Source organism: Ovis canadensis, chromosome 20 (assembly GCF_042477335.2).
Source record: "Ovis canadensis isolate MfBH-ARS-UI-01 breed Bighorn chromosome 20, ARS-UI_OviCan_v2, whole genome shotgun sequence".
NCBI lineage: Eukaryota > Metazoa > Chordata > Mammalia > Artiodactyla > Bovidae > Ovis > Ovis canadensis.
In genome coordinates this window covers 51,660,509-51,684,231 of record NC_091264.1, presented here as the reverse complement: position 1 = coordinate 51,684,231, position 23,723 = coordinate 51,660,509, and the positions used below count along the sequence as shown (strand labels likewise).

Genomic DNA, 23,723 nt, shown 5'->3' with positions numbered 1-23,723 from the left:
ATAAATAGAAACTCACTGACTCTTGTAGTTCTTCTGTTTCAGAACCAGGTGAATTGCCTAATCAGAGGAGAAGTCTGAGTGGTTGTCTTTTCTGCAATATGGTTACTTTAAGGATTCTTTAGAAAGGGAATGAATTTGGACAGAAGCCTACTTTGTTTAAAAAATGATCCTTTGCTGGCATTCTTACTTGGTGTTTGTTTTCCCCTATATCTATTGGATAACAGAGATTTTAGAACTGTATGATCTATCCACTAACTGATTTAAAAAGCATACAAATTACAAGTGGGTTTGCTGATTAAAATGAGTGACTTAAAGAATATATCAGAGGTTAACAGTGACTTAGTGGTATTTCTAGAGAAAGTATAAAAAGAGATTTCTTGAATGTTATTTTCATCATCATCAATAGATACATATTTGCTTGGTTAGTCCCCCCACCATGAAATATGTGCAGTGCAGTGTTTTTCTATTGTCTTGTTGATTGAAGGCTAAGTTTTGGACTGATGGGCTTATTGGGTTGATAGGTGGAACTGTTACTAAAATACTGAGGTCTTAACTTTCTAGGTAAGCCAGTGTGTTTAGGGAATTTTAAGTTGTGAGTATCTGATGCTCTTTGCCATAGGAGAGTTTGAATTCACAACAGTGCTCTGCTGGGTTCCAGCCACATGATCTGACAAAGGTACTTGATGTATACAAGTCATGGTTTTCTTATTACTGTGACACGTAGTGTTGCTTGTTTGAATTTGAGATAACTTACATGAAGTCATTGGTTGTGCCCTTATCATAAAGAAGGCATGCAACTTAAACTGGAGGAATTTAAAATAAATCGAAGAAGAGAAGTCTGATTTTTTTTTGAGAAGTCCAGTTTTGAGTGAGAATATTGTAATATCTGTAACATTAATGATTAGAACCATGAGACATTTTCTTTTACTTCTAAAATATATTTTATGAAGAATGTCTTTATAGATAGGAACTATTGAGTATGACAGTCACCTTTTGTTTTCTCAGTTTGACAAATGCAGAATCATGTGAAGGCCTTATTTCACAATAGGAAATAGCAATGCATAAGCTCACATTTTAAAGACATTGAGTTAGCAGCATTGTCTTTTGTTCTGCAGCAAACCTTGGTATCGTAATGGTTGTGTAGAGTTCCTATGAGTTTTAAAATTGCTATCAGTTTTTAAATTGCAAAGAATAATTTATGGAGTTAAATGTAATAGTAGAAATAGCCTGTTTTTCTTCTTTGGTGACGCTTGTGTATCATTCTTTAATAATTGAGAAATTAGGAATATTTAGAGGATCAGAGCCCCTTAAATTCTATATTATACCATTATTAAATTTTCCCATAATCAGTAATAAACATGGTTCTTTGAGGATTTAAGAAGAAAAGTCTAAATATGCTGTTGCTAAATTTTAGTGTTTAAAGCTGTTATGTCAATGCAAGTTAAATTTCCCAACTGAAAATTGCATTTCTTTTCTTACTTTTTCTTAAATTTTTAAATGACGATGTGTCACAAATACAAAATGGTTTTTAAAAAATCTCTATACCAATTGTAGGATAGGGATTATATCCCTGGTTGCCTGTCATGTGATAGATTATACAATAAGGTAACAATTTCTTTCTGAATAGCATATTCATGGGACACTTTATATTCATAAACATTTATTTCTTAGACATCTAATGAGTGAAGAGACTAGTGCTAGCCCATAGGCAAGGGAGCATTCAGAAGAGATTCTGAAATAATCATGAAATCATTCTGAATATAAAGTGGCTTCCTAAAGTACTAAAAATACACTGACTATACATTCAGCTGCCAAGAATGAGAAAAGGAGCCCATTAACTTTTGAATGGATATCATTAAACAAACTTTATATTTTTAATAGAAACTGTAGTTTACCTTTTATGAAAAATATATATAGTTTATATTTTGTTGGTTTCCTAGCTTTTTTTTTTTTTTTTTACATTTTCATTGACTATTTTAACCTTCTCATGTGTTTTCATTTTCCTGGCAGTTCTGCATATGAGTGTGATATTTACCAGATTAATTTCTGGGTATCATCTCTTTGTTCTTAACAGACCATTGGGAAACCTCCCACCCTCACTTCACCTGTGCTGAGCTTTAGGTTTTAAAAATTCCTAGCCATGACAGTCTTTAGGGACTGGGGTTTGACATAGTTGCATTTTAGATATCTAGAAAAACATGTCAAGCAATGACCAGGACTTCGTTGGGGCCAGAATGAATTTACAAGCTAGTGTTTTCTAGGATATTTGTATTGATTTTTCTCCAGCAGCCTATCAATCAGTTTCAGTTGTATAAGTGATGGAGCAAACCTTTTTAAGTGTGCTGGGTGAGTGGTGTGGAAACAGCACCTTTCTCTGCTGTCTCTGGAATCAAAATGTAGAGATGATGGATGGGCTGTTTTCATAGCTCTCGTGTGTTTTTCTAGATCTCATTTCTGTGTTGTTACTTTTTTTTTTCTTCCTCATAAATCTGAACACCCCCCCACAAGATGAGTGGCATAAACCGGTTATGGAAAGGTGAATAAATTAAGATGAAATATTCAGAGCAAGGAGAAAATTTCTTGATGCTTAGTGATTTATGTTGGAATTTGATGAATTCAGTTTTATTTCAATACTTGCAAAGATACTGTCTAGTGTGTATGAGATTAATTATGCAATGCAGCTGGAAAACATTGCTTCCTGCCCTTTTGGATAAGAGAGGATATGAGCAATATTTGATTTTCTGGTATATAAACTTGAAATTGTTGAGTTGTATGGTTTACATGAAATCACATTTGACTTATAACCTTTAGCAATTAATACTGTATATTGATTTTCATCTAAGATGAAAAAGAGACCAATAATTGCATCCTATTAATTTATATGGCAGTTGGTTAAATGTCTCTTTTATTCTTTTATCTTTTCATTTGTGCTGTGTTCAAACTGAGAAATCTGTTTCTTCTGTAGGATTAGTAACATTCATATATATATTTCTTACACATTGTCAACTTCCACCAAAGGATTTTAGGCAGCTTACATTAAAGGATTATATGTAATAGACCATAACAAAATAAAGGCTATATGAAATACTATATTGTGTTTCAAAAGAGGAAAGATAATTTTACCAACTTGTGAATCTTGGCTCTCCCAAAGAATAGGGGGTTAGGGTGATTTATATAATTTGATAATTAGTTTTTAATGACAAATCCACCTGTCTCTAGGCTATAAATACTAAGAAGAGTTATTTGCTTACATCCTTTTCTAAGAGACATTGACAAATATAATAGAAATGCCTTTAGCCTATCATATATGGAGAAGGAAATGGCAACCAACTCTAGTATTCTTGCCTGGCAAATCCCTTGGACAGAAGAGCCTGTTGGGCTATGGTCCATGGGGTCACAAGGAGTCAGACATGACTGAGTGATTTAGCACGGTGAGGTATAGAATTTCAAGATAGTCTCTCCATGGCCTTTTCTTCTGTTGAATGTTACAAAACCCCCCAATATAACATTAAACCATAACTTTTAGAAGAAATTTTAATGGCAGAGCTAAATAAATTTACGTACTATGTGTAACTTGATAGGAGGATCTGATACCTAAATAGCTGTTTGTCAGATATTCGGTTTAAATAAGCTGAGATTAATTACTTTGGTGTCAGAGAATGTTATCTACAGCAGACCGGAGTATAACTGACTTGGTTCTCGCCTCTTCAGACCTTTGAGTTTCTAAGTCAGTGGTGTTCTTAGCAATAAAGCAACTCTTTTTCAAATGAAATTTGAAAAGTAAAAGAACTGCCAGGATTGAAGGTACGAGCCCTTTGGTGCTGAGGCCTTTCTTTCCTCAGAACATTTAGGATTCAGCCTGAACTGGCTGGTATTGATTAATGCTTCTGCTCTAGTCCTTAAATCCACCAGTCCAGTGCTGGCAGAGGTTTTCTTAAAGGGCCACATCATAAATGTTTTAGGCTCTGTGGGCTGCAAGGACTCTGTCCCATCTGTTCATTGTTGTCCTTGTAGCATAGAGTCAGCTACCTGTAGACATGAATGAGTGGGTGTGGCTGTGTTCGAATAAGGGTTTAGTGGTCAGCTTTGGGAAAAGGTAACTTAAATAAGATATTATTGAGAACAGTCTTATGGTCTCTAATATGCTAGGTAATACACATAAATTCATAAGAGAAGGAAATAGTCTTTAGGAACTAATGTTCCTCTGGCATTGATTAACATTATCAGTCTGGCTGTTCATTTTAGTCAGTTGGAAATTTCGTAAAACCAAAACCACACTGATGTCTGTGTCCCCTTGCTGACAACTGCATCATCATTTCTGTGGATTGGGAGACCCTGCATTTTCTAAAATACAGATGATTCTAACGTATAAGCCAGAGTTGAGAACTTGAATTGAGATCCACTAGTGAACTGACCCTCTCAATCTCTACTGAGAGGGACTGTGAGGAGGAGACCCTGGTTGATTAGTAAAGAATGAGCCAGGCTAGGGAGAGTAGTGAAGAAGGCAGTGTCACCCCACTCCAGTACTCTTGCCTGGAAAATCCCATGGATGGAGGAGCCTGGTGGGCTACAGTCCATGGGGTGGCACAGAATCGGGCACGACTGAGTGACTTCACTTTCACTTTTCACTTTCATGTACTGGAGAAGGAAATGGCAACCCACTCCAGTGTTCTTGCCTGGAGAATCCCAGGGACGGGGGAGCCTGGTGGGCTGCCGTGTCTGGGGTCGCACGGAGTCGGACACGACTGAAGCGACTTAGCAGCAGCAGCAGCAGCAGCAGCAGCAGCAGCAGCGAGGGTGGTGGGGCAGAATGAAAAGTGAAAGTGAAGTCACTTAGTCCTGTCTGACTCCTTGCAACCCCATGGACTTGTAGCCTACCAGGCTCCTCTGTCCATGGGATTTTCCAGGCAAGAATACTGGAGTGGGTTGCCATTTCCTTCTCCCATAGTACTGTTCATTTGTAGATACCACTGTGCTGGTTAATGGCTGGTTTCATAATCCCCTGATGGTGCTTACTTATGTGAAGAGGCTCAATGATTTTTATTTTCACTAGGTATCACAGAAGGGTCAGCTGGCATTTTACAAGTGTTTCCTGGGCTCTGTGGAAATCAGAAAGCTGGAAAAGGCTTGTCTCCAAGGAGCTCCTCCTAATTCGAGAGGACAGAGTAGCCAGTTAGACTAATGAAAATTAAAGTACACCGAGCCAGGAAAGACAGTGTTCAGATGGCAAAAAACACCGAGCTTTTTTAACTTTGGATTTTGATCCGTGATCTGTCAGGGTGATGTCAGCAAATTGATGGCCCTTGTGCTCCTCCCCACCTTCCCAACTCCAGGCATCCTTCACTAATCAGCCAAGCTTTCCCCTCAGAATCCCTCTCTATACTGAGTGCTATTTGCCACCACTTGGTATTCTAGATGAACTCTACTTGCCATTCTGAATCTTAAAGTTTGTGTTATGCTGGAGGTAGACGGAAGAAACCACGGTAACTATTGGAACTGTATGGTTGTTGTTTTGACATTCATTCAACAAATATTTATTGAACATTGCTTAGAAACAGTTCCTCGTTCTACTGATAGGTATGTGCTTTAGAAATGTGGTGATAACGATACATTATTATAAGCAGCCTTTGGTTACTTCTGCCAGTAAGATAGGGAGACCAGTGGTGAGGTTTGCTTATCCCTGCTGTGGGAAAGAAAGATGCAATCCCAGGGCTGTTTTACAAAACGGCATCTGTTTATAATTCTGTAAGCTTTCATAGATCAGAGTACATATAACCCGAAAGTGCAGAAAATTTGAAGCTTCTGGGAATATCGCTTTAAATCGGTCCCTAGGAAAACTAGAGTGTAATCAATCCCCCACTATTACCGGTGACTTTTACCTTTTTCACTCTGTTTTGTTCTACAAAACAACCTGCAAGTATGCAATTAGTTATGAAAAATTATATATAATATGATAAGACCTTTGCAAAACAAATGGGAAAAGTCAAGACTTGGTGTGGAATTGGAACTTGGGAAAGTAGGCCATAGTCACATATGCTGTTTCAACTCTGAACTTGTCTTAAAAGCTTATTTTCTGTAAGAATAAAAAAACCAGCTTGGCATTAGATTTGAGAGAAAATTTTCACTTGTGATCTCTTGTAGGGAATGGGAAAGATGTATTAGGTCTCAACAGCATCCGCTTAACACTCAGATCCACATACCGAGTTTCTTACAGTTGTATGTTTTGGCATTCCTTGTTAGAACTTGCAGCCATGCCCTGTAAAGCATAACACTCTGACAGGATTTCTTGGGAGCCTAAGAGAATACGTTCCAAGTGTTTGGGACTTGCTAGTGATCTGGCTCTACTCCCATGTTGTACTCCTTGGGTACTACAAAGGAATCCTGTTGTAGAGGCTAATAGCTTAGGGTTTGCACCCCCAAGGTTGTTTTGCGAGATGATAGATCAGAGTGCAGGAAGAAGATACAAGGATTTGTATTGATTTGTATTTTCTCTTCCTTAAAAGTTTTTTGGTATATGTTTTATATTGTGTATAATAGCACAGTCGTGCTTGAGTATAATTAGTAAATACATCTCCATTGGGATTCATTAAACCTTTTTTTAATTCATTCAGGAGAGTGATTTTCTAAAATATGGAAACTGCTGATTCAGAGGAACAAATAGCCTGCCCGTTTACCACTAGAAACCCAGTTCTTTGCACCAGGCATCTGGTTTGAGTAGGGTTTGCTCTCTGTCAGGGTCCTAAGTTGCCCATATTCTGTTTTGATTGAGGGCAAATCCATCTGCTTTTGAGATCAAATAAGCAAAGAATAAAGTTGATGACCTTTGGAGGAAACCTGTGGTACTTAATGAAGACTCTTGCAGAGCATCTGCTCAGAGGCAGGCTCTTAGTCCTCAGCAACACGTGTTTCCACTCTGCTTCCGTCTGGGTTTCAGATCATTGGAAGACTGAGCCAGGAGGGTGTCGGGTCGGGCCTGGGAGACAGTCCATATTTGGGTTTAGTAGGTGCTCAGTAAATGTTGAATCGGTGGCTGATCCTGAATTGATTATGCTCGATGCAATTCCATATGCGACTTGGAACCTGCAATGAAAATACAGCCTGGAAAAGCTATATTTCTAAAGTGGGCAAGGGATATTGCTTAGTTTCAGCTGCTCTTCCTTCACAATTGAGTACTGTGTCTCATAACACAGGCTTGATTTTATGACACCAGACATTTGGTGGCAGTGGCTTTCTAAGATTTGCAGAAGAGAATTAATTTACTTTTGGAAAGTATCTCCTGGTACCTGTCATTTTACCAAAGGAGTATATCCATGTAGGTCCCATGTTTCTAATTATAAATAAACATTTGCTTTGACATTTCTCTTCTGCGAAGCAGAATACAGCAAACAGTTTGTGGTGACAAGGGGACCAAAGTTAACTGAGGGTTTGCCTTCGGAAGTTCGAACTGAAAGTAATCTGTCTCTGGGATCATTTTGGTGAACTTTAAAGGCTGCAAGTTAGTTTTGGAAGGTTGTTTAATGGAATGTTAATAGCCCTGGAAAGATGTGAAAGTGATACTGCTACCTGGTGGTTTGTAAACCTGACCTTTGTGAGATGTTTTCTGGGCAAAAGTACTATTTTGTGATGCCAGCAGCTTTTATTGATTCTGCAGAGTCTGCAGTTTTCTAACACTGGCTGTCAGTTCATTCCAGCTGAAAAATTATTAAATTTCTTCTCCTGCTTGTGTGGATATTAAATTGCAGTAAACATACTTGCGCAGTGTCAGGTACAGCAAGCACAATTTTCTGCGTGAAAAAAAATGTTTGTTAGTGGGACCTTGGCGGTTCAGCAGAGGTTATAAATTTTTGTATTTCTTCTTATTTATTGCTCTCAGTTATGGTTTTTATTTCTCTTGGTAAGTTCCTTGTTATTTGTAATATAAGAAAGAAAAGTTTGATTTAGACTGCTGACTTTAAAAACTATGCCCTTTAGTCAAAAGAAAAAGATGGCAGTAAGAGGATTTAACCAGTAAAAATATGATTGGAACAGAATGAGAAAGATCTGATGAAAGAATGAATTGAATGAAAAAGGGAAAGGATAAATAAAATAATTCGATGATCATCAATTCAGTTCAGTTCAGTTGCTCAGTTGTGTCTGACTCTGCAACCCCATGAACCACAGCAGGCCAGGCCTCCCTGTCCATCACCAACTCCCGGAGTTCACCCAAACTCATGTTCATTGAGTCGGTGATGTGATCCAACTATCTCATCCTCTGTTGTCCCCTTCTTTTCTTGCCTTCAATCTTTCCCAGCATTTGGGTCTTTTCCAGCAGAAATAGATATTTTTCTCGAACTCTCTTGCTTTTTCGATGATCCAGCAGATGTTGGCAATTTGATCTCTGGTTCCTCTGCCTTTTCTAAAACCAGCTTGAACATCAGGAAGTTTAGAGCCCAGAAATATTGTCGAACTCCAAAAAAGTAGCCTGGAAAGGCATCAAAACAGCGATCTGAATAGAGATTAAAACCAGAGTCTGAAACCAAAAAGACAGAAAATAAAATCCAAGTGCCTGGAGAATAAATAGGTGAAAGTCCTAACTAATTAATTAGAATGGGCCATGTTGCTTACTTGCCACTTGCAGAGTGATAAAGTTAATTCAGGGTTTAAAGGAAATGTGTGCAGTGGACAAAACCCACTTTTGGCATTATAAACTGTTTGAAATAGTTAAGCTTAGGCTTTTTATTTTTTTGTTTTGGCTGTGCTACATGACCTGTGGGATCTTAGTTCTTTCACTAGGGAACCAGCCTGTGCTCCCTACAGTGAACACATGCAGTCCTAACCACTGGACCACCAAAGAAGTCCCATAAGCTAGTTGATTTTATGTTTCATAATTAATTACACATTTTTATAAATGCATTTTAGAATCTAAGATTTAACAAACCCAGCAAATTGTAATCCCTCTTTTCTTCTCTCTAAATATCATGTAGATGAACAGTGAAAAAATCTATCAGTCAGTGGCCACCATTGACTCTCTCCGCTGGTAGTCACGCTTTGTGTAGACAGGGCCCTTCTACATTGGCTGTCTGCTTGTCATGTGTCTTGCTTTGGCCGTCGGCGCATGAGAAAGCCTGATGCAAGTAGTTTTATAAACACTTGTATGATGGGGCTTGTTCTTATGGAATGTTGCTTGGATCCCTGTGTCTCCTTGAAAGTGGTCCAGCTAACCTATTGCAGTTATTGCATGGACATAGCCCACAGATGTACCAGCTGAGACTCGAGATGTGAATGAGGTAGTCATTTTTAATGCTCCCACTGTCACACTGATCAAAAAATCAAAACCCAATCCACACTGCAGAACTATGAGCAATAATAAATTATTGTTTTATGCCACTAACTTTTGTGTAGTTGTTTTGCAGTATTAAGTATATTGTGTTAGCTATTTAGAAAATGTATTTTAAATTCAAACGTCATAATGCTATCATTATATTTACAGTACCTATTCATTTTAGCCAAATGGATTCAGGATTGCATTTTGGTTATGAACAGAAAGGGTTAGATTCTGTGACATTAAGAAAGCTGTTTCTTCTCTCTCAGGTTCAGTTTTTTCATCTGAACAGTAGAAATAAAGCATACTCGTTAGATAATCAGCATAGATTTTAAGCAAGATGCTGTAATACTAAATGTATGCTACTTTGAGAATACTTAAAAACTCTTGTTTTTGTTCAGTCACTAAGTCATGTTCGACTCCTTATGACCCCATGGATGGCAGCACGCCAGGCTTCCTTGTCCATCACCAACTCCCAGAGCTTGCTCAAACTCATATCCATTGAGTCGGTGATGCCATCCAACCATCTCATCCTCTGTCGTCCCTTTCTCCTTCTGATTTCAGTCTTTCCTAGCATCAGGGTCTTTTCCAATGAGTCAGCTCTTCGCTCAGGTGACCAAAGTACTGGAACTTCAACTTCAGCATCAGTCCTTCAAGTGAATACTCAGGGTTGATTTCCTTTAGGATTGACTGGTTTGAGCTTCTTGTTGTCCAAGGGACTTTTGAATCTTCTCCAGCACAATATGAAAGTATCAATTCGTCGATGCCCAGCCTTCTTTATGGTCCAGCTCTTACATCTATACATGACTACTGGAAAAACCATAACTCTGACTACATGGACTTTTGTAGGCAAAATGATGTCTTTGCTGCTTAATATGCTCTCTGTGTTTGGCATTCCCTTCCTTCCAAAGAAGTCTCTTAACCTCGTGGCTACAGTCACTGTCTGCAGTGATTTTGGAATCCAAGAAAATAAAATCTGTCACTGCTTCCACTTTTTCCCCTTCTAATAAATGGTTGCTTATTATTATTGTGTTTGTTCTTAATGATTTAGTAAAAGGACAAGGAGGAAGAAGGGGGAACAGAAAAGAGAAAATATTGTTGCCATTTTATTTTTCTTTCCAAATCTGTCCTGTGTATATTAGTGCATATAGGGACATGCCCTAGCCTGGCTATTTTTTGAGCTTCCCTGGTAGCTTAGACACTAAAGTGTCTGCCTACAAAGCAGGAGACTCGGGTTCAATCCCTGGGTCGGGAAGATCCGCTGGAGAAGGAAATGGCAACCCACTCCAGTATTCATGCCTGCAAAATCCCAGGGACCGAGGAGCCTGGTAGGCTACAGTAAGAGGAAACATTGGCTGGTAGGTGTGCTTCTCACACTTTAAAGGGCAGACAGATCATCTGGAGATTTTGTTAGCATGCAAATTCTATTTCCGATGGGTCTTGAGTTGGGCCTGAGAATTCGCATTTTAAGTTCTCTATTGATACTGATACTGCTGGTCCTCATGACTGTTCATATTTTAGTTCTGAATCCCCTCTTCAGCCATCATCTTTCACCATTCATAATTTGTTCATCACTCACTAATTCAGAATTTTTTCTTCATACGTCTGTGATAGCGCTTGCCAGGTGTAGTTAAAGTGATCTGTTTAAATATTTATATTTTTCTACCTTACCTCCTCTGTGATCTCTCTGATAAGAACTGCTTGCATCTCACTTTTCTTGGTATCACAATTAATGTTCAATAAATGTCGTTTGGTGCATGCCCTTATGATTCTCATAACTGGGAACTTCATCTTCCATTTTACTAATCGGAAATAGTAAATGTTCAGAGAATAAACCTTCTCAATATCTGGCTGTGAATCCTGGAGTTTGAAGGAATAGTCAGCTAGTGGCCTTGCTTGGGAATGAGAGAAGAATGGGTTGTTCACAGATGTGAATAATTTTGGGAGGATAATGGGGATTGGACACAGTTCAGACTGTTTCTTTTTGTGAATATTAATCTACACCCATACTATATCATATAAACAAATAGTAGAAAATTAAGAATATTTGAGGCAGATTTAATGTTCTAGGTAGGAAATGTTGAAGAAAGCTTGTATTTAAAAAGATAATATCTGTTTTCTTTGAAAAATTGGGTTGCTACATATTACGTAGACGTGAATTCATTTCTGCTTTTGTATCTATGTTTGTTCACTCCGGCTACATCTGTGCTTTATTTTTTAAACTAGAAATAATTTATATACAATGGTCTGACCTTAATTTACAGTGTAATTAGTTTTAGTGGAAAAAAAGTAATAATAGGGGGAGGTGAGTAGGAGAAGCCTGGGACTATGTTAAATGGAGAATAATTGAATAAAGATTTTAAAAATAATTTCTCTAACTGTATTAGCCCTGTATTTGAATATTTTAAGCAGGATTATTTCTGCACCTAAATGTTCAAATAGTATGTGCTTTTTATAAATTCATAAATATTATAATCACATGAAAATATACCTCTCCCTGTGAATTTTGAAAATCTGTAAATTTTTTTGCTCTGATTGACTGTCATTTTGCTGAATAGTTCTTGATTTGAAATGAGTACATACAGGGAAATATATGTTGTTTCATATTTTAAGCACCTTTGCCAAGATTAGTGTTAGATTTAATCTTAATTGTAATTATTATTTGTTTATTTAACAAACATTTGTCAGGTACCTAGTAAGTGGGGATATGTGATAGTGAAATCTTTCTGTAGTGAATCTTGGGACATCTAGAAGAAACAATTTGTGATTTTTAAATATGACTTGATAGCAGGTTATGAAACAAATATATATTTTCCTTCACTAAAATACAGAATTTGATAAAATAAAAGTTGCTAAAAAATGACTGACTTGTTCAGAATAATTCATATCAAAGGAAAGCAAATGGAAACTTGGATCAGTGTATTTTAGGTTAGACAGGATATTTCTCAAGTTGGGTTTCAGCTAACTCTTGACATCTTATCACATATTCAGCCCCTCCATTGCTAATTATTTTTAAACTTGGACTTCAGGAAGCCGAATTGCCATCCCTGAGCAAAGAAAGATTATTTTGTATGCTGCATAGCATTTATTGTATTCTACCAGCAACACAGAATTTTTGCACATCACTGATTTCTTCCTTGCTTTATTTTATTCATAGTAGTGATACTGATTTTTTTTGTGTGATAACTGTAGGTACGATTGTAAATCTAGTTCAGACAGTTAATAAAACTGTGTAAGAAGTGGGTGTCAAGTAATGTTCTTTGTACTATTACATCTAGTGTTTCACTTCAGCCTTACTGTTCGTTGAGTGAATTATAGCTGCTGGTGCTTGTTGGCCCTGTTTTACTGCCGCACAGGTTCCTCTGAAGGTCTGAAGAAGAATATGAAGGTAGAGATTTCCTGATGGATGAGCCAGTGTGCTTTGCACTGTAGCATGCTGCTCCTTAGGGAGAATATTGCAAATACATTGGTTGCTATAGTGCAGTTTAGTCTGTTATCATAACTGGGGTCATTTCATCAGTTGGGATCGTTTTGAGAGACGCCCTCGTGAAATTGCAGTCATCATGCTCTTGAATGGTGGCACTGACGCATTTCACAGGTTTTCAGCTTCTTCGGTCACGACTCTTTCAAACGATTAGATACCTAGAAAAATAACAGAATGCTGAAAAACCAGGCCCACACAGAAATTTCAGGTTCTAGATACCTTAATACACCAGAAGAAACTATTTTCATTTGTGTGTCAGTAAATAGACTACATTTAAGTTCATTCATTAAGTCAGTTCATTAAGGTACATTTAAAACTCTGCCTTATTGTAAAATTACCTGTTCTTTTCAAGTTTGGAGATTTAAGAACTGTTTAAAAGTGTATTTCACTGTACGTGAAATGAATATAGAAGTGATGGTAATGATGCAGAAAGATTAGTTCTATATGTAACCATTAACTTGATACTTTGGATCTGTGAAGATCCTTAGTTTCTAGTGTACCCATCAGAGTTGCTTGATTGCCTGAAATCTATGTTCTCCTCACGCCACAGACTTGCACTAAATGAACTGTGAATTTTAATTTGAAATGTATTTGGAAACCAATTTCTATTAAAAATGGATTTATAGCTTGAAAACTGGGTACCTCAGAAATGCCAAGTAAATCCAGTTCATCTTCAGTTGCCAGTTGTGTCTGTTTTTAATTTTAGGCAATTGCGTTTGTGACCCACTCTTGTTTGGCTTTACTTTTTGAAAACCAGTGCTCCAAAGAAAGGAAAAATAAACCCACTTTTGTTCCTAGTTTATTTGCAAACCAGGTCAGACGCCCTTGATTAGCTCTCAGTTGGAGGATAATTTGAACCTTGACAGATTGAACCCAAACAGCAGGGTTTCTCTAGTCTGGCCAACAGATAGAAAAAATAAAATAAAAGCTAATTCCAGTTCATAAGCCATACAACAGGACTGAATAAACGTGCAACTGTTAATGAATAGCTATTTCAAATATTTACAAAAGGCCCGAGAAAAAAGAAAAGATTAGCATCTTAGGCAGCTGTTCTAAGGGAACCCTATTAAAAATAAACATGATAAATGATGCTTGAGAGCTTATATATCTGTCAAATATCAAATACATTCAAAGAGGAAAAACACTTTCAGAAAAAACAAAAAACTATTAAGACTCTTTGGAGCATGACTATCCTGCCTTGTGGTTTACAGTGGAATTTTATTTTTATTCTTTTTTAAATGTATCTTTTCTAACCCCTCAAATATTCCTAGGGATGCTGTTTGATAGAGTATAAGGTTATGGATAAGTGAATGAAATCATTTGAATGGTATCCATTGTGATTAAATTGGTTAGGAACTTTAAAATTCAGCTGTCTGTCATTTGAATGAAGACATACTGTTAATTTTTATTTTATGGGATTGCAGATGACATAATGGTTTGAATATGACTGTAATAACATTTTAGCATCGTGGCAGTTGTGCTAGAAAATACTACGTAGAGATGGAAATTATTACTGACGCAGTGAGGTGTTGGTTCCCCACACTGATTACAAGTACAGTTATTATTGTCTCTGTGTGCTTTGAGCAGTGTTTCTACAAATCCACCCGAGTCTATGTAAAATACCCTTTGTGTGCTTAGCTAAAATAAAAGAAACTATACCTGCCATACATTAATGACTTACATAGCATATCTTTGGAGTTCAAGGCTTACCATTCATGTTTCTAACTATTTTTGATTCTTTGAAAGTGGAGAGGAGCAGTTTGAATTTTCTGAAGCTTGAATTTGTATTTGAGTAGGTGTGTTCTGAGGCTAAAGTGGAAGATCAAGTCATTTGTCTGATGAGTGAGTTTAGATAGCAGCCCAGCATTTGTCTCTTGTGATGTAGAGTAAGTCTCTTGTAAATTTTTAGTTGTAAATGACTAAATCTTTGTTTCTATGTCCAAGATGTCACCTAAAGGAAAGCCAGTACTAGTGGCGTAACCTTTGTGGATTTGGAGGTCTGTAGATGATAATGAGCTACTGTATTAACAATTGAATATTTGAAAAGTTTAAAAAACTTAGTTATTTTGATTTGAGGTCATTTCTGATTTTGTAAAAGTGTGATTCTTTATCGGGAGTACAGATCATTTTGTGAAAGTTCAAAAAACATGTCAGTGGTTGAAGTATAGCCTGCGCGGGTGTGAAGTCTGTGATATAAATATAGAGCAACTTGGTTGTGATCTCAAGTACAAGTCAGATCAGATATACTGATGGATTCTTAGGCCCACTGTTTGTTTTCAGGCTAGTTTCAGAACCAGTGCAGGAGTGTGGCCATCCTCAGTCCATTCTAGAATGGGGGACCAGGCTGACAAAGGATCATGAGATGTTGTGGTCTGGCCCTAGACTTCTCTGACTTCATGTTCCATTCCTCTCCTTTATGGATCCGTTTCCCCTATCCCCACCCAAACTGCCACAACTGAATGCTCCATAATACCCTATCACCTGAAATAGCATCACCATTAATTCATTTTTGCCCTCTAATGTAAGGGTTAGAAAGTGGGAGGGAAATGACTAAAGAACCTAAAACTGATGTATAAAGGGGGCATGAGTATGTAATAAGAGGATGAGGAAGAAAGACAAGTCAGTCCTTTTCAGTTACAGGTTGCTTCTGTGTAATAAACAATGTTATTATTAAATTACTATTTCTTTGAAATATACACACTGCATACACACACACCTGAGGGGAATTTTATTATGACTTATACATGTAAAGAGATTTTTAATGGTAACTTTTCTGTTTCTGCTCTTTTGAAGGGTACTCAATATCACTCCCTTTCTGAAAGTGGTTTTAGTGAAATCCGAAAGGGTCTGTTCTTTCGAAAATACTTGGGTTCAGACCCCATTGATAACACTACATTTTCATGCTGTTCTGCAGTTAGAGTAGACCCTTAAACTTAGAGACTCTCTTTGTGCTTCATCATTGTAATTTACACACTGGGCTGGTACATTCTCTTCAAGACAGTTTGTCTTGTGCCTCCAGCTGCTCCCCAATAGCCATTGTGCTGAATAAGCACTTATTTCAGTATGTCCTTGATACAATTAATGCAGGCATCTGCAGAAGCGGCGGCAGCAGCAGCAGCTGCAGTGCCTTATGGAAGCCAACTTCTGCTTAGCATTGTGATAAAAGAAATAGTTTTGAGCTGGAAGCTAATGTTGGCTTATTTTTAGCATAAAAAGAGTTGCACCTGCCAGGGCTAGTGGAGGACTGAGGTTTGTTGATTACACGTTCTTGTTAGTGCTATTGTTATTGGTAAAATGGGGATGATGTCATCCTTATCAGACTGAATTGGCACCCTGTAGAGTGACAAATAATTTACCCTCTGCGGTTTTATCAGCATGGACCGCATGTTAGAAGCAGCCAGAGTGCTGGGTTTTCACAGCTGAATGCTATGGAACTGCAGAGGTGTATGAAAATGAAAGGGATTGATACTTGTAATCAGTGCACATAGTCACGGCCAAGGTGTAATGAAACATAAGTGCACATTTAGGGTAATTATGCTGCTACCAGGTGGGGCCCTGGGGCTTTGCATGTATAGACGCTGCTTGAGGTGGCGGATGTGCAGCGAGGGACCCTGCAGCAACCATCTGGTAGATTCTCATTTTCTCATTAATTCTTCTGTCCCCTAAGTCTGGGCTACATTGACTCGGAACAGCGCTTCATCTGTTCAGTATCTCATCTCATCTTAGTTGGGACTTGCTTTCAGCAGTGGTATTGATATGATGTAATTCAGAGTCTCAGCTATGTGAAATATATTAGAGCAAATCATTGAGGTGATTTTTTTGTTTTGTTTTGTTTTGTTTTTGCAGTAAAGCTAACTGTCTTTGGTAACATCCACATGGCTAATTATAAATAATTTACCACTTTTGTAGTTATTTTTTAATAACATAAGTAGAATAGCTGTTCACATTGGCTAAATGTACATGGTTCTCCAAAACGTTTTATAAAACACAAGATTATTTATAAAAATTACAAAAGTGCATTTTCTTTGGTAATTATAAAAATTATATGTCTTATTTCTACAGGGTGATATAATTTTTGTCTCAGATAATAACAAACACTTACTTTACAGCCAACCTTAGGGATAAATTATTTGCACAACAATATAAATATACTTAATGCCCCTGAGCATTTAAGAATGATTAAAATGGTTCTTAAAAAAAGAATAAGAAAGTGGTATTTGAAGTTATGTTTGTTTGGTAGGGAAGTAAAATGCCTGAAATTTGCTAAATGAATTTTATAAATATTTTCACATAATATTAAGAAAAATAAATTTAAGGCATCTAGCATAGTGTTTGTAGGTAGTTCTCATGACTGCTTTAATTATTAATATAAATATTAATATCTGAAAACATTTAGTGAAATCTGTAGTATGCATTCATATAAACACAAAAAATAGCAAAGTAACATCTACTGGATGACTTTTTTATACCACATATTTTATATCAGAGTTTGATATATCAGAATAATGTGGACAATATTCTGGAGTCTGTGGTTGCACATAACTGACATGAGATTAGTGATTTCACAATCTTTAATAAATACAAATATAATATTTGTATGGTCTGCATGATTCTCTAAGAGCTTTTTATAAATAATAAAAATACCCCTATTGAAATTTTCCACCAAGGGAATCCCCATGCATTTTGTCATTCCATTTCCATGAATTTTCCTAAAATGGCAAATGAAAGAAAGATATATCAGCTTCTTCTAAAAACTATAGGAACGCCCCCAGCGATGCCCCTGAGGTCTGTCAGTGGGCTTGCACAGAGAGAGGCTTGGTGGACATTTCTAGTCGCAGCAATGCTGCCATCTGAATGTCACTTCAGTGGATCCAGCCTGCTACCCAGATACCTCCATCTGCATGGAAGGAGAGAGTTAAAAGCAATTTACTGCTTTAAAATACCCAACTATTTTTTTTTCATATTTGTCTTGAATAAGGCTCCTAAAACATTAATAAAATGTATCTCATTTCCCCTCCTTTCTATTTATATAAATTCATTTAAGGCAGCAGATGAGAAGAGGTTGAAAACTCCTTGTAAGTTATCTCTTGGGAAATTATTTGATTATTACTTACTAAGTAGTGTGATGGTATACAGAAAACATGTCAGTAGTACTTTATTCTCTCAGAGTTTACTCATTTGTGTTCAGAGCATTTAAATAGGATTTTTTTTTTCCTCATACATTCATTGGATATTAGCTAAATCACCTATTTACTAGGCTGTGAGCTTAGCCCAAGTCTGGGCAAGAGGTCAAATCATTTGAATCCTGACTTGGCCACTAACCAGGTATGTGACTTTGAGCTAGTGATTTCACCTTCCCAAGCCTCAGTCTTCTCATCTAAAACCTGGAAGCAAGAATCCTTTACACAAATCATGAGAATTCTTGATAATGTATTCCTCCTAGCGGAGGACCTGTGAATGGGCACTCAGTGGATGGTTGCTGCTGTTACAGTTTTTTTACTAACAAGTGTGATTAAGAACCGGTACTCCAATGTTTAGATTATCTTCAAAGAAACCATTACACAGGAAAATACAAGAATAAATCATCCTATACTGACTAGCGCCACATGTTTCTCAAAGGCAGAGGTGGACATTTACCTACATAGTTCCAAGATATTTAATAGATTAGAAATGCCAGCTGGTGTGTATTGATCAATTAGGAGAAATACATCTACATCCCTTCTCACTGTGGTATTATATGTTGTATGTATTATGTATGTATTGTTTTTAAATACATAAAATACATAAGAATTAAACAAATTATATTGAAATACCATCAATGTGCAGAAAGGACACTTTTGTGGTATGTGTGTTTTATGAATATATTAAATAGCAAGATGCAGCTATATATCTAATAATTTTAATAATTTCCTAATAGTGATATATCAAAATATCTGGAATAACTATAATATATAAAACTATATACAAAAATTACAGGTACTGTAAATACTGGTGACTTGGTACTATAATTCTAGAAATGCAAAAATTTGGCAAAAGATTAGTGAAAGCAGAGTTGTGATATATTTTTTTTTCCCTCTTATTCAAGTTCAGGCATTCTTTCCTGCACCCCTCAAGTCTGTCATACCTTCAGATTGTTGTCCCCCAGGTGGAGTATAGGTAACTTTCAACTAGCTTTCTTAGTGAAGGAAGAAATGTATACAGCAATGACAGAAGCTAGTACACACACTTATCAACATCAGCATAACAATCTAAAAATGATTCAGACCAGCTGGTTTTCTGTTGTATTAGCCCTTGACCAAGATCCCTGATAAATGGACTCTTCAATACTACCTCAGTCCATCCCTTCAGTTTTATACTCAGTAGTTCCTTGTTATTTGATTATGTTTGCAAATACACGTGACTATTTTATTTGAACTAGAATACAAACTTTCCGTGAAACTGATAAAACTTATTGTTAGATCTGTGTCATAGGTCTATAACATTCACTTAGTTTACAAGAAAATATCTATCCCTTTACCTGTGAGCAAGATTATTCAGGAACACAGTAGACTTGGAGTTCTCAAACCATGGGATCTTAGCTTGAGTAGATACCTAAATTGAAATCTTCAAATTATTTTGTCCAAACATGGAGCAACAAGAAAGATCCAAGCATATTTCTTAGAAATTGTAGTTGTGTAGTTTTGTGTATCTTTAATTATAGAAGATTGTAGCCACAAAAGTATGCCGTGTTTTTAAGAACATATTCAGCAACTTATATTATTGAAAACATTTTAATTTAAGTACATTCTTTAAAGGAGCAATACTTCCCTTTTTTTTTTTTTTTTTTTGTTAAACTCTGAAAAGCTTTCTTTTCCTAATATGGGCTTTTCTGATTAGGGTTTTGATTATCAAAATTGTACTCCGAGCTAAGTAAAAGTAATTTAATGAGAGTCATCAGAGTGCAGAGAAAGATGAATTTTGGCTTTCAAGATGGATGCAGGATTATCTAGGAGGTACCTGTAAACTGAGTTTCAAAGGACATATAGGATTTGATAGATGGTCATGAGGGACTTCCCTGGTGGCTCAGAGGGTAAAGCATCTGCCTACAATGCGAGAGACTGGGGTTCAGTCCCTGGGTTGGCAAGATCTCCTGGAGAAGGAAACGGCAACCCACTCCAGTATTCTTGCCTGGAAAATCCCATGGATGGAGGAGCCTGGTAGGCTACAGTCCATGTGGTCGCAAAGAGTCAGACACTTTGAAGTCAGAAGGAGTTCGCTTTCACTTTCACTTTCATGTGGTAAAGGACCTTTCTAGGCTGGAGGAAGTAATGAAAAGTGAAAGTGAAAGTGTTAGTTACTGGACTGTGGCCTGCCAGGCTCCTCTGTCCATGGGCTTCTCCAGGCAAGAATACTAGTCTGAGTAGCCATTTCCTCTCCAGGGGATCTTCCTGACCAAGTGATTGAACCCTAGCCCCCTGCACTGCAGGCGGATTCTTTACTGTCTGAATCACCAGGGAAGACTTTGCTAGGCTGGAGAAAGAATATGATCAAATACTGAAGAAGAGTGACTTACGTATTTTCCTTAGGAGCAGTCCGAATATGGACTCTATAGAAGCCCAATTATTGAAGATTTATATCCACAGCTAAGAAGCTTAACCATTATTTTGTAATTATTGGAAGGAAATAAACTTTTCTTTTTTAATAAGAAAAAACATAACAAATCTACGTTTTAGGGAAATAATTCAGGTTGTATTATGAAGGATGATGAGAAAACGGAAAACATTGGAGAATGAGATTGTCAAAGGCTGTTCGAATGTTTGAGGTGAGAGACTTGAACTTAGCATTGGGAATTTTGAAAATGATGCATTAGAACCAAGGGAAACCTTAGAATAAAGATTTTAAAAAATTAGAGGATGGGGGAAAACACACACAGTCTCAAATACCTGACATTTTAACCTGCATGATTGGAAAAGGAATTGGCAATCAAAAAAGGAAGAGCTTGTTTTAGAGGAAAAGGCAATTTTAGGCTTAGGCTCAGTGTAGTGTTGGAAGCTTTTCTTCATAGAAAAATATAGCTGCCTATTCTAAATTCTTATCTGACGCTCTCCTAAGAAGTTCAAGTTTAAAGAAGATTGGGAGAAAAAAAAAAGATTGGGGAGTCAGACTTTGAAGGAGAAAGCTGAAAAGGTGCCATCTGTTTTGTAGAGGTTAACTAGGATGAGATTTAAGAAAATATCATTGATGTGAAAATTAGGAACTCACTGATTTCCTGAAGAGAACAATTTGGGTATAGTAGCTGGCCCCAGACTTACGAATGGCCATAGAAAGCTTGTCTAAAATGTAGGTTTATTAAATTGTTATCACTGGTCTCTTGGACTAGGGCAGGGCCTAGAAGTCTGCTTTGAAAATCACTCAGATGATGATGATGACGGTGATGATGGTGATGATTATGAGTAGCTGATACACACACACATACATACATATATATACAAACACATATATATATGATTTAGAGAAGGCAATGGCACCCCACTCCAGTACTCTTGCCTGGAAATCCCATGGACAGAGGAGCCTGGTGGGCTGCAGTCCCTGGGGTCACTAAGAGTCGGAGACGACTGAGCGACTTCACTTTCACTTTTCACTTTCATGCATTGGAGAAGGAAATGGCAACCCACTCCAGTGTTCTTGCCTGGAGAATCCCAGGGACGGCGGAGCCTAGTGGACTGCTGTCTGTGGGGTCGCACAGAGTCGGACACAACTGAAGCGACTTAGCAGCATATACCAGACACTGTTTTAAGTTGATTATAAGCATAGTTTCATAAGAACTCTATGAGGTGTGTACCATAATTGCTCTATTTTACAAATGAGAAAACTGAATCACAAAGAGATTAAATAACTTGCCCCAGTTTTCACGGCCAAGAAATGATGACGCCACCGCCCGTGATCTTGACCACAGCACTGCTTCCAGCGAGTGCTGAGAGTCAGTAACTTAGCACACCAGGCATCAAAGGCAGCTAAAGGGAGACCATTGACTCAACCCTTCATCTTCCAAGGCCCTTAGTCATCATATTTATTTATTTCTGTGGGTGTCTTAAAAGGCATTGCTTTGTTTCCTGCTACAATTCTTGTAACCCTGTTTTGACCTTGCTTAATTTTTATTATTATTTGAGCCTTAAAAAATGTAAGTGACTAGGTTTCTTTTCACTTTCCAGAGGCCCTGGGCAAGTGATTGCAGAGGGAGTCGGCTTGCAGTGCAATTAGTAGCTGAGGGAAGGCAGAGGAGTCAGAAGCAGCAGGGGCTGCTAAGGAGTAGCTCCTGGCCCAGAAGTCTACGTGGAAGGGACTTAGGGAGGCCATCCGAGGTGGGGAAGCTGTGGCTTTAGAACAAACGCACTGAGTCCACTTCGAGTTATGTTAACTTGTACTACTTGGTTAGGGCCTTGGGCCAGGGATACAGAAGGAAATAATTGAGGTTGGGAGTGGGGGTCAGGGGGAGATTGCTAAAGCCCTATTGAAAACTACCCTTCAGTGTCCCCAACTATGGACAGAAGAACAAAAATGATGTGGTAGACGATGAAATTGTATGGAGGGACCGCTGTTTTTACATTAGGGGCTATTTATGCATGTGTCCGTATGACAGGGAAAAAGAAAGTAGAGATAAAGTTTTTGGTCTTACTGGAGAGACAAATCTTGCATAATGGGAGAGCAATTTCAAATGAAACGGGAAAGGATAGCAAGGTTAGACAAGCAGAAAACTAGGAACACTCATACTGTGACACAAAAAGGGAAAAGGAGAGTTCATGTCAAAAAAAGAGAAATTTTGAAGTGATGGAAGGAAGGTTAGAGACTTTTAAGATGAATATTCTCCAGTTTTTTAAGAAGTAGGTAGCAAGGTCGTTGGCTCCCAGGACTCACTGGGGATTTGAGGAGCATGGTTGTATATCACCTGATAATTCTATGTTTCTGTAGATCTTTAAGATTAGTAAGAGAAAAAAGTAATAGAAGCTCTTAGATGTGTCAGTGTTTGCTGTTGTTTCTGAGATGTGTTGGGGGGGTTGGAAGACTGATTCCAGGAGGGGGCAGCAGTGCTATAAGCATTTAATTCGGGTACGTATTTCTTTCTTCTGTTCACTTGGCTTTTAAAAATTAAGTAATAATGTGTTTTCTGTCCCTATTACCTTAACTAATGAAAAAAAAGAGTCTATAAAGGCACTTAATTGTTTTACAATTAATTAATTTGTCTCACACTACTAAGCATAGCAATTGTGGAAAGCACTAAGAATTATCCTTATATGTCATAGTTTGATTTGAAAAATTTTGATTTGAGATTGGCCTAATTTTGCCTCATCTCTATGCGCAGCTTATAATAAGAAAAAGAAAAAGCTCACCAGCTTAAATTGCTTTTAAAATGTAAACTGTGGGAATATAGGATTAATTGTGCTTGTTGAAAGAGATTTTAACATATAAACATTAATTTTTATTGAGCACAGACTGAATTGAAAAAGGCTAAACTTCCATGTTAAAATAATTTGGCAATCTAAGTGCAGATTCAAAATTTCTGAAAATATAAATAAATTAAAATGTTAGGCAGTGTTTTGCCATCTGTAATGAATTAGCATTCCATTTTACCAGCTGCTGCTGGGGTTTGGAAGCCTACTCAGGATCTGAACACACTAGTGGGTTGGTTGCTACTGATAGATATAAGAACCTGTAGTTTAGACTGAGGGAGGGCTGGACCATGCAGTTTTAAGCATGGGAGATTCTTCCATTTGAGGCAGGAGATAAGGGTACACTTTGTGTATAGATGTTAAATACAAAGGAGGAAGATGGGTACCATTACCTGCTACTAAGTGGTCAGAACATTCAGGATGTTGTTCTGAATACTCAGCAGTAGTGTTTGAGCAAGGAGCTGTCCTTGGAGGAGGAAAAAAGAAAAAATGGCACCCATCTTTTATCTCA

General features: G+C 37.4%; 1 protein-coding gene across 4 annotated transcripts in view; it reads left to right on the top strand.

Moving 5' to 3' along the window:
• CDKAL1 (CDK5 regulatory subunit associated protein 1 like 1) overlaps positions 1 to 23,723 on the top strand; it is a 608,618-nt gene that overhangs the window by 283,918 nt on the left and 300,977 nt on the right. The window lies entirely within an intron of this gene.